This window comes from Nyctibius grandis, chromosome 5 (assembly GCF_013368605.1).
Source record: "Nyctibius grandis isolate bNycGra1 chromosome 5, bNycGra1.pri, whole genome shotgun sequence".
Taxonomy (NCBI): Eukaryota; Metazoa; Chordata; class Aves; order Nyctibiiformes; family Nyctibiidae; genus Nyctibius; species Nyctibius grandis.
This window is the reverse complement of record NC_090662.1, coordinates 74,150,351-74,161,841: the sequence shown is the minus strand read 5'-3', so window position 1 is coordinate 74,161,841 and position 11,491 is coordinate 74,150,351. Positions and strand designations below refer to the sequence as shown.

The 11,491-nt window shown below is 46.0% G+C and overlaps 1 protein-coding gene across 1 annotated transcript in view; it reads left to right on the top strand.

The window, feature by feature from the left end:
• Positions 1–10,298: 10,298 nt before the first annotated feature.
• The window catches only part of LOC137664373 (ephrin type-B receptor 5), a 76,969-nt gene continuing 75,776 nt past the window's right edge, over positions 10,299–11,491 (top strand). Inside the window, exon 1 of the mRNA XM_068402314.1 lies at positions 10,299–10,374. The gene's annotated coding sequence lies outside the window, so the exon portion shown is untranslated. The remainder of the gene's footprint in view (positions 10,375–11,491) is intronic.

Sequence of the window (11,491 nt, the reverse complement as noted above, 5' to 3'; positions counted from 1 at the left end):
TTCTGCAACACAGAGAAGCCCAGCAGGGCACTAGTTAATGATTAATCATAGTCACTTAGAATTCATGAGTATCCCTGCAATGCTAGTGACATGGTAGGTAGTGTCAAAATCCTTTCTCTACCGAGTTCAGTTGGTTGAAGGAAATAAACCTACCATGAACTGTGCAGTGCTAATAGGCACCCTGAAAGAGAGAGGGTTAGTACTTTTCCAAGCTTTTTTTTTTCCCATGGGATGCTTTTACACCTCTCCTTCTAGGACATGGTACTCATGTGAAGCATCAGCTGGAGGTCAGTGGAGGCTGATACCCTTAGCTGCAGGTTTTGCTGTGCTCTGGGATGCTTGGATCTTAAAGCAGCATGCTGTTCTGTTAGCTAACAATACCACTTCTGTCCATCGTGTGGCACTGTTCAATTACAGAAATGCAAAGTGGCGTCCTCTGGCCCCACCACGTGGTTTTTGAAAGAGGCACTCCTAAATTGTATGCTTTATGCGATTTTACACCCACGGTGAACTAAAACTCCATGCTCTCTTGAAATAACTAGAGAAATGCTAGACCCTCCACATATTAGCTTTAGCCTCTGAACCCCTGTATGCAGATTTCAGGGCAAGGAAATGTTATTACACATTCCCAAACACCTCCGCTGGCTCTCTATTCTCTAGAGATCCAGTTCAAAAGTACACTCCCCTCTCCAAGTTCTTCCTCAATTCTTTTTCCTATCTTTTCACAGATCTTAGTCCTCTCTGTTCACATGCTGGACTCTAATGCATACAAATTGGGGGACAAGAGGCTGGAGAGCAGCCCTGCGGAAAGAGATCTGGGGTTTGGGTTGATGGCAAGTTGAATGTGAGTCAACAGTGTGCCCTGGCAGCCAAAAGGGCCAACTGTGTCCTGGGGTGTATCAAGCATAGCATAGCTAGCTGGTCGAGGGAGGTTATTGTCCCACTCTACACTGCACTGGTGCAGCCCCACCTCAAGTACTGTGTGCAGTTTAGGGTGCCTCAATATAAGAAGGCCATCAAACTGTTAGAATATGTTCAGGGGAGGACGACCGAGATGGTGAAAGGCCTCAAGAGCAAGTGGTCACTTTGTTTGTTCAGCTGAAGGTGAGGGGTGACCTCATTACAGTCTACAACTTCCTCAAGGGGGGCAGCAGAGAGGGAGGTGCTGATCTTCTCTCTCTGGTGACCAGCAATAGGACACAAGGAAATGGAATGAAGCTGCATCAGGGGAAGTTCAGATTGAACATTAGTAAAAGGTTTTTCACTGAGAGGGTGGTCGGTCACTGGAACAGGCTCCCCAGGGAAGTGGTCACAGCACCAAGCCAGTCAGAGTTCAAGGAGCATCTGGACGACGCTCTTAGTCATATGGTTTTAGTTTTAGGTAGTCATGCAAGGAGCATGGAGTTGGACTTGATCTTGAGATATCCTATGATTCTATGATTCTAAGAAACACTCCGGAAGATAAGCAAGAGAGCTGAGATTATTACAATAGATCATTCCTCAACATGACAAACAGAATCAGTCGTTCATTGCTATTGTTACCTTCAAGGTGCTTTCTCATCTTCTTCAGGAGTGCTGCCTAATACATAAGAGTTTTATGCTTTTCATGTTACACTGTGGTTAAACCGGGGTGATTTCCCACCCCACACCCGCAGCGTTTAGCAGATTTACTGAACAATGTTTCAACAATTTCTGGAGGCATTTTCAAGTTTAGCTTTAGTTTCCTGCATAGTTTGTGAAGGATTTTCTTTCTTTTTCCAGCTTTATGCTTGATGGGAAGTGAACTGTTTCAGTCACAGACTGCAAGAGTAAGGGGCAGTGAAAACCCACCCCTGTTATGGTATACTCAGTATTAAAGGCCTCATACTCTGGGAACTGGCATAGGTACACTTTAAACATGCATCAACTGGGTTGCTGCTAAAAGGGTCGCTCTTGCTTGTCCCTACCTAACCTGCACATCCTCTGCCTTCCCATCCATCTTCCAGCTGTAGCATTTATACAGCTCCATAAAGTCTCCTGCACGTACTCCAAAATTTTACATATAATTTTTGCTGAATTAGTTTTCAGCCAGATCAGTTCCTTGATCCAGGTTACTGCACAAATCTTTGCTGCCAGCACAGGGAAGGCGATGAGGACATACAGCACTGGGCAGAGAAAAGATAGAGTAAGGTGGTCTATCTCAGTAGAGGCTTGTATTCTTGTGGGGTTGAAATGTTTGTGGGACCACAGCCTTAGAAGAAGTTCCCATTTTGCGCTACAGTGATTTTTGAACTGTTTTCTACAAATATGTTGTCACCACCAGGTTCCTGAGCATTTCAGTCTGTGCATGGGAGATGGAATGAGTGAAAAGAGAAATTCATGTTTCCTGTTGTGATGTTTCCATGTCTTACAAGTAATTAAGCATCCCCTGGGGAAGAAACTGGCATCCAGGCTACAGACTGGGACCCAGGAACTACCAGGCTATAGACTTGTTCTGTTCCTGAAACAGTTCTTCTGCCAGCAGCTTTATGTATCTAGTCATTCATTTTCTTCTCTGAAGAGCTCATTAAATAATTAAGTTATATGGAGTGTTTCACGCTAAACAAAATTAATTGTTTTAACACTTCCCGCATTCTTTTCTCTCAGAAAGAAAAGAAATAACTTTATTCCAATCCAAACTAAATTTGTAGTTCTCCTTTCCTACTCATTTTTCAGCCAAGAACTAAACTGAAACTGCAGCCATTTATACAACTCCTTACCGTAACCTTGAGCAGGCTCAGAGACCCTGTACTTTTGACATAGGGTGGCGCACGCTGCCCTGTTTGGGAGCCTTACATTCCTTACAGAACCTCAGCTCCATTCCCTTTCAGCTTCTTGACGGTCTTTAACCTTCACTGCCCTGCCTTTCAACTCCAGTAACTTACTGTCCTTATTTTTCTACTGGGCTTCCAAGAACAAGTTGTATGTTTTGGGACCTTTTTAGCAGGGCAATTTTGCTTAAATCCCAGGGCACTTAGGAAATGTAACTTCCATTTCCATCTACATTAACTGTCGGTCCATCTTCTCTACTTGAGCATAAGCACGCAACAGAAAACAGTGCTTTTTTGAAATCTTATGCAGCTTTCTGGAGTCATTCTTCACATGAGCAACAGCCACCTGAAACTAGCACAGATCTGCTCTAAGTATGAAACACTTCCAAGCACTCTTACTGAAGCAACAAAACACTGGGATAATTGCAGTTTATTTGAGCCCCTCTTCCTTCCAAGTGAAACAGAGAATACTGAAAGAAGTACAGTGGTAGTTCATCTATGCTATTCCAAAAAGAGTTTGCAGTTTCTGTTGTTCACAAATCCAGCAGAAATTAGAAATTTCATACTTGGTCAAGAACTCGGGTCACAGCAGACCTCCAGAGGAAGTGAGTGAAGCTTGGATCATGGATCAACATGTATCAGCAGATAGAAAAGACTAGTCTCAGGTGCTTGATAGAATACAGAGAAGATTGCAAGAGGTATGTATACCTTTATAAGAGATATACCTAAACATTCATACTTTCTAGGGAGTTCATAGGACTAGTAACAACACGCACAAGATAAATATACATCTCTCTCACTCATGGCTGCACATTTTTGTTCCTGAGCTATGGCCGTGGGGCTCATTAATTTTATTTTTTTCTCCCTTTGGCAGCTTCACAAACCCTGTAGTATCTCATATTCCAGTAAGCTTCAAATTAATTTACTAGGTCTGGGCATTCAGGTAAAAAACTAGCAGCCAGTATTAAACTTACCCACCTGGATTGCATGCAGGTCCACACAGAATTGACTAAATATACTCAAAGTACCCAGTCCCAGCATGGAACTAGGCTTATTGTAAAACCAGTCATGGATTCCCAGGCAGCTACTTCTCCTTTTAAGTGTCCCCCAAATCCTGGTCTACAGCATAAATGGCTGGTTTTACTTCTGGGTGTTAGCATTATGAACATCAGCACTCAATCTGTGTGATGAGTGTGTCAAAACACTTGGACTGTATAGGCAGACTGCTAAAAAATGGATAGATAAACAGACATTTAGATTGTAGCTCCAGTGAACTGGCACCAGTCTAGCTATTTCTTCACCTTGGAGACTGTCATGAAAATTTGCAACTGGCCTGTGACAACTGAGGAGAGAGGTTTGGATGCAATTATAGAATTATAAGGGTAAATATTTATTCATGAGCATGACGTGTCCCAGCCAAATTGGGGCAACCCGAATGGGGTTTTACACACAGTTCTTACACCCTTCAAACGTTCAACTACTACATGATTGGGGAGACCTTATAGCAGCCTTCCAGTACCTGAAGGGGGCCTACAGGAAAGCAGGAGAGGGGCTTTTTACAAGGGCAAGTAGTGATGGGACGAGGGGGAATGGTTTTAAACTGAAAGAGGGTAGATTTAGATTAGATATTAGGAAGAAATCCTTTACTGTGAGCGTGGTGAGACACTGGAACAGGTTGCCCAGAGAAGCTGTGGCAGCCCCCTCCCTGGCAGTGTTTAAGGCCAGATTGGATGGGGCTTTGAGCAACTTGGTCTAGTGGAAAGGTGTCCTTACCCATGGCAGGGGGGTTGGAACTAGGTGATCTTTAAGGTCACTTCCAACCCAAACCATTCTATGATTCTATGATTTGACTAATCACTAACAGTCACACTACTGATTACTAATCATAGTAAAACTCTGCAAAGCAACTACATTTTTGCAGCATTCTTGCTGCTTGTCTGTCGATCCAGAGATCCCTGGAGTCAGTCTTGCTATGGTTACTTATCTATGATGCCAGATCATGCTGGGAGGGTTTCAAAGACATGGTCTAGGATGCTGGTGTTATCTTGGTTGTCCAGGGGATATCCTTTATCCTTCATGGACAGCTCTGGCTTCCAAGAAGCAAAGTCCTTATCTCCAGGCTGTCCTTTAGTTTCTTTTACTTAAGCAGGAACAGTACTAACATCTCCAGTAAAATTTCACTACCTCATTACAATACAGTGTATAATGTGAACTAATGCATATATTAACAAAGTTAATACACTGTCATACTATAAAGACTGGTTGATATAATAGTTAAGGAAGGGAATTTTCTTAATGACTGATACACATAATTGATAACAATAGTCATTAAAAATACAGGTGGGTGCATATTCAGTGAATGTAGATTGAGGGTTTTCCCCTCTCTTCCATTAAAGCTCAGGAAACAGTGCTCTAAGCAGAAGTGAGTGATGGCAGAGAAGGAACAAAGCAGAGAACAAATCTGCTCTATAAGCAGAAACACACTGCCTATTTCAAGGGAGAACTGAAACCCATAAGACATCTCCTTGCTTGTAGAAAATCTCCTTATTTGTGATGATGAATAAACAAAAAAATGCATGATGTATACTAATGGCTACCAGGAGCCAGCGTAGATACTGTGAAGCTGCAGGGTCTGGTCTTTCACACTCCATCTTGGGCTGCCCTTCAGTCCTTTTGGACTTCTGAGCTTCCCTAAATTCTCTTCAATTATCTCTTACTAATTTTCTCTAAGCTTCTCCTCTTTCTATGCTGGGCTTTCTTAGGGAGAAAATAACCTTGCACTTCACTGGGCTGGCAGCCCACGGCTTGGACAGGTACACTCTTCACTGGGTTAAGAACTGGCTGGATGACCGGGCCCAGAGAGTGGTGGTGAACAGTACTGCATCCGGTTGGCGTCCGGTCACTAGTGGTGTCCCCCAGGGCTCAGTACTGGGCCCAGTCCTGTTTAATATCTTTATTGATGATCTGGATGAAGGTATCGAGTGCACCCTCAGTAAATTCACGGATGACACTAAGTTGGGTGGGAGCGTTGATCTGCCTGAGGGTAGGAAGGGTCTGCAGAGGGATCTGGACAGGTTAGATAGATGGGCTGAGACCAATGGCATGAAGTTTGACAAGGCCAAGTGCCGGGTCCTACACTTTGGCCATAACAACCCCATAGAACGCTACAGGCTGGGGGAAGCGTGGTTGGAAAGCGGCCCAGTGGAAAAGGAGCTGGGGGTATTGGTGGGCAGCTGGCTGAATATGAGCCAGCAGTGTGCCCAGGTGGCCAAGAAGGCCAACAGCATTCTGGCTTGTATCAGGAATATTGTGACCAGCAGGACTAGGGACATGATGGTCCCCTGTACTCAGCACTGGTGAGGCCGCACCTTGAGTACTGTGTCCAGTTCTGGGCCCCTCACTTCAGGAAAGACATTGAGGTGCTGGAGTGGGTCCAGAGGAGGGTGACCAAGCTGGTGAAGGGTCTAGAGGGTATGTCCTATGAGGAGCGGCTGGGGGAACTGGGATTGTTTAGCCTGGAGAAAAGGAGGCTGAGGGGAGACCTTATCGCTCTGTACAACTACCTGGAAGGAGGTTGTAGTGGGGTGGGTGTTGGCTTCTTCTCCCAGGCAACTAGCAACAGGACTAGAGGACATAGCCTCAAGCTGCGCCAGGGGAGGTTCAGGTTAGACATTAGGAAAAATTTCTTCACAGAAAGTGTTATTAGGCATTGGAATGGGCTACCCGGGGAGGTGGTGGAGCCACCATCCCTGGAGGTGTTTAAGAAAAGACTAGATGTGGCACTTAGTGCCATGGTCTAGTTGACATGAGGTGTTAGGTCAAAGCTTGGACTCAATGATCCCAGAGGTCTCTTCCAACCTAGTTGATACTGTGATTCTGTGATTCACCAAACACATCAACAAATAAAACAAGGCCATAATATACGGTATCCAGAAGGGATTTACAAGGTTTTAATTTACTGGTCTGTATGATTATTTTTCAGAAATCTGGAAGGAAAACGTGCTATTTTAGACTTTTGAAGTGATAAATCTGCCCTTGAAAAAATCTTCTTGAAGATTTTATGCACTGAAAATAGTTCTGCTTCAAAACTGCTCGTCAAACATGTTCTCTCATGTATAAGTAGTACCCTTCTTACTCTTTCCTCTGCCTGCTATTCTATTAGCTATTCCCAGCTCCTCCCTTTCTTCTTCACTTACCTTTCTTTCCTTGTCTTTTACAGTTATTCTGTGTGTATCTTGCTTTCTCTACCTCTGTCTCCCACCTCCCTCACTCTTACCCTCCTTTTTCTCTCTTTTTCCTTTGAAACTCTATTCCCCTTGTCTTAGCCTCACCCCTCCCTTTTATCTTCCGTAGCTCTTCTCTCATGGGTGGTTTTCTTCTCTTTGGTTTGTGTGGTTTGCCCTGCACATTCCAACTCTTTTCAAGACCTAACATGTTTCACACAGTGAGGAGATTATTTATGAAATGGATTATGCTTTGCTATTCTGACCATTGTTTTAATAACTGCACCTTCTTTTTTTGCTTTAAATATTATAAGATCTGTTTTTGTGTCTGGATATTTGCAACTCACTATTGTGTGGAATTCTGTGTCTATAAAGTGAATGTCTGTCTATGTAAGTTGGGAGTACATGATTGTCTATATCAGTGGTCTCCAAACTTTTTTAATCACGTGCCCCTATTGGTAAAAAACTTCAGCATACACTTCCAATATACATATATTTACTTATTTATAAATTATATAAATGTACTCCTTAAGTTCTAATATATTTTTCCTGCACCCCAATGGGTCGACTCACACACCCCTTGGGGTACTTGCACCCCACTTTGAAGACCACTGATCTGTATCATGCAGCCACACTGTTGCATGAGGTATGTTGGTTTTGTCACATTTAAGATTGACCTGAGAATCTGATCCATTCATGGTAATTTGGGATGGCAAGCTTTTGTTTCTCTGTTTCTGTCATGCCTGGGTTGTGATGGTGTACATTTTGAGAGGGGTGAGTTTTCCTGGTATGATGTGATAATCTGCCTAGTAAGAGGAAGGTTTCAGAAACTGGAAAAGTTTTTGAAGATATAAATGCATGCATTGCAAAATGCTGCAGCATTGAAGAAAGAACATTTAAACACTGCCTTAAAATTAATCCCTAGTAAAGTATAGACTGTCATCTTGCCTTCCACCAAGTGAGATTTTAAACAGGGTTTGGATGTTGGATGTGCATGCGTGCGTCCCCGTAGCACAAGAACTTTTCTCAAACTACCCCATTCAGAGTAGCAGCTTGATCATGCTTGGCTTTCATTCCACAAGAAGAAGGAGGAGGAGGTTTGGGGGGAATATTTCATTACCATAAAGGGGAGGAAGTGTTTCTGCAGCTATTGAACAAAGCAGCTAGTTAACCTCTTTTCCGACCCGGGTGCAATGGTACAGTCCCACTGCTCCTTTCTAGGGGCCAGATGCGCACAGTGCTAAAACGAGGGAGAAAGGGAAAAGTATGTGCAAAAATTTACTACTGAACTGAGTAAGGACCAGATTCCAAGAGAGCTGAGTACCTGCAATTTCTCCTGAAGTCAATTTATATTAGCATAAGGCCGATGGGGGCGGGGGGGGGGGGGGGGGGGGGAGAAGGGCGGGGGAGGGGAGTTGGAAGGAAAAAGCTCTGTTGTAATTGGTGACTAGAAACCCCCACAGAGAGGATTAAGAAAAAAACTATGCTGTCTGGGAAGATGTAGGTATTTGTGTTATTCTGCATATATAAATAGCTGCTAGAAAAGGCTGCACTGTGTGGAAACTAGCCCCAGGTTTTTGAACTCTGAGATGTGGCACTATCTGCTGATAGTGCTTCTTTTAAGCAGTTTATACATTTTATCATGCAGTGTGGTGTCTAATATGCGTTTGTGCTTTTGTATGTGTACCAGTGTTTTACACTGAAGGGAATCGCAGTCACTTTATATTGTACGTAACGTGAAGCTCGTATTTCAAACCAAAGGAAGTTTCTTTGGCAGCAGAAGCCCAAAATTCTGCTCTGTGTTATCACAGGAGTATTTGTGAATTGTAAGCCACTGAGTTTTGATCTGTTTCCCATTTAGTCCTAATGGGCACACTCTGCTTGCACTGTAGCTCACAGGACCCTCATTTTCTGCCACTTGTCCATATAACTCATTGAACAGTAGGTACAATCAGAGGGTTATGCAGCATGCCTCGTCCTCTAGCATTTCTCCATATTCAGCCCCGTGACATTTGCAGATTGAGTAGGTAGACTGTTGTTCTTGTACTAGCAGGACACAGGACTGACTCAGAAAGATGCTTCTAGTCCTTTGTTTCTATGTGGGAAGCTGAGGTTCTCCTTTGGGAGAATTGAGGAACCCCGGCTGACTCATCCGCACCATTGCTGGTTGAGTTGAGGTTTGTTAGTACTTAGAATCAAGGAAGCACCTAGCCTCTGTGATATTTGATCTTGAGCATTTGGAAGTGGAGTGCAAGGAAGCACATATGCACTAACTTTAAGTTAGGTTGCCACAGAGCAACAGCAGATGCCATACAGCAACATGGATTTCAACAATGTCAGGAGAGACTAACCAAGGATCAGTCGTTCGTTCTGTTACTCCTATATAGCCACACTGTACCTTCTGTCATGAACCGACTCGCATGGGCACGCACATCTGCACTCACATTTGGGCATCTCCACAGAAAGCCCGGCCGCAGCAAGACGGGGGCAGACAAGGCGCAGGCCAGGCCCGCAGCTCTGACGCTGTAGCCAGGGAAGACCCGGTCGGTAAATCCCCTCTCTGAAAAACGCCGGGTGCGGGAAGCGGGGAGGGAGCCTGACTTGAATCGAGGACGGAACCTGGTGTCGCCCAGTGGAGCGGCTACGAGGGGAGGGCGGCTCCGCGCCCCTCTCCATCCCTGCAAGCCCCGGCTGCGGCAGCCGACAGAGGGGAGTCCGCGGCGGCAGGGGACGAGGGAGCCAGCGAGGGTGGGAGAGAAGACGGTGACCGCCGCGGACGTGACAGGGGTGGCTCCCGCCGCCTCAGGCCGCGGGATCCCGCAGCGGCCCCACCCCCATTTTCCGCCGCGTGCTGTGCGCTAGGCTGGGCCTCTGCAACGGGAAGGGGCGGGGGGCTAAAGAGAGGAGGAGGGGCACGGCGAGGAGGGGAGGGAGGGGAGAGAGAAAGCGAGCGAGAGAGAGGAGCCCGGAGAAAGGGACAAGGCAGATCCTGGGAAGCGGGAGGAAGAGACTCCTGTAGGAGAGGGATCCTGGGCGGGGAGAGGAGAGGAGAAATGTTCCCAGAGGAGGACCTGGAGAGGAGCGCAAGGATCGGGAGTGCTCGCAAGCATCCGACTTGTTGAAGGCATCGAGGGCCGAGGGCTGTGCCTGGGGCCGGGGGACAAAGCGGCAGTGGGTGCAGAGCGAGAGGGACCCGGCGCTAGCCCATCGAGATGGCGTAACTTATGCGGTGACAATGGTCTTTGTCCATCTTCTCTGATGCCGGGAGGCCGGTCGGCACGGCTCTAGCGGGAAGGGCTCCTGCGAAAACTGCTTGAGTAATGCTGGGAAGTGAAGGGGGTGTTGCTGGAGTCCTGCAAAAGGTATTGTGGGGGGCGAGGGGGCCGGCGGGGAAGGGCATTGTGAGCCTGGCCGAAGAGATTTGAGGAAGAGAGCCACGGTCGAGGATATCCTCGAGTCTCTGCCAGCCGGGGAGAGGGGGGAGACACAGAACAAATGGGTACTACTTCTGAAAGGGATTAAAACTCCTAAGGTTGTAGTTTTTTTCTCCTTTGCTGGTGTCTGCGGTTGAAAGGCCGTGTTACTGGGACTCGGAGGGCCCAGCGAGCGCACCTCTCCTGTCAGATGCCGTGTGCGGGCAAGGAGGGAAAAGCCGTATGAAATCGGGTCACGGTTTCTCTGCTCACGAAATCACTATCAAGCCCAGATACCTTCCGCTCATGCATGGTGTGATTGGTCTGCCTCTATGTGTGTTGTTTCTCTCTCTCTCTCTCTAGCTCCTTGAAGAGCCATAGTTAAATGCTACCTTTGAAGTCTCTGAAGAAGGAAAGGCAGGGGTAGATGGATACTGGTGTAGGTTCCTGATCCTTGTGGAACGATACAAGGACGGCTTTGTGGCCTTGTCTGTGGGTAGCGTTGTTTAATGCTCTTGTAGAGGACAGATGGCTATATGAGTGCTTGTGGCAGAGAAAAGCCATGTTAACCTATTTTTCAAGGAGATGATGCAAGTTACTCATGCTAAATAAATCTGTGAATGTGGGAGGGGCTGTTGTGATGGGTAATTTTAAATTTGCCTTTCATGGATCCAGTGAGATGATTTCACTTACTCTGAAGGTTCTCTTGCTGTTACCACACTCATTCGGTTGGGGAGAAGAGTGAGTATCACCTGCCTCCCCCCGCAAGTTCTAGAAATAAGAGGGTAAAGGTGGGGAAGCAAATCTCCTAAGGAGCATCCTTCAGTAGCAGTGGTATCAAGTCATGCAGATTGATGAGGAAGGACAGTGAAAGGGCAGATGGAAACAACAAAGTCAAGGTAGTGGGAAGAGTAGCTGCCACCAGGCACATCTGTTACAGAAACAGATCTGCAGCCTCAGCTGGGATGAACAAGGGAGGCTCCCTTCCTCCTTGTTATATAGGTTCTAATCAGAAACATGGAAACTGGACGTGGGTGCACCTCTTGTTTAGTCACAGCTGATCCAC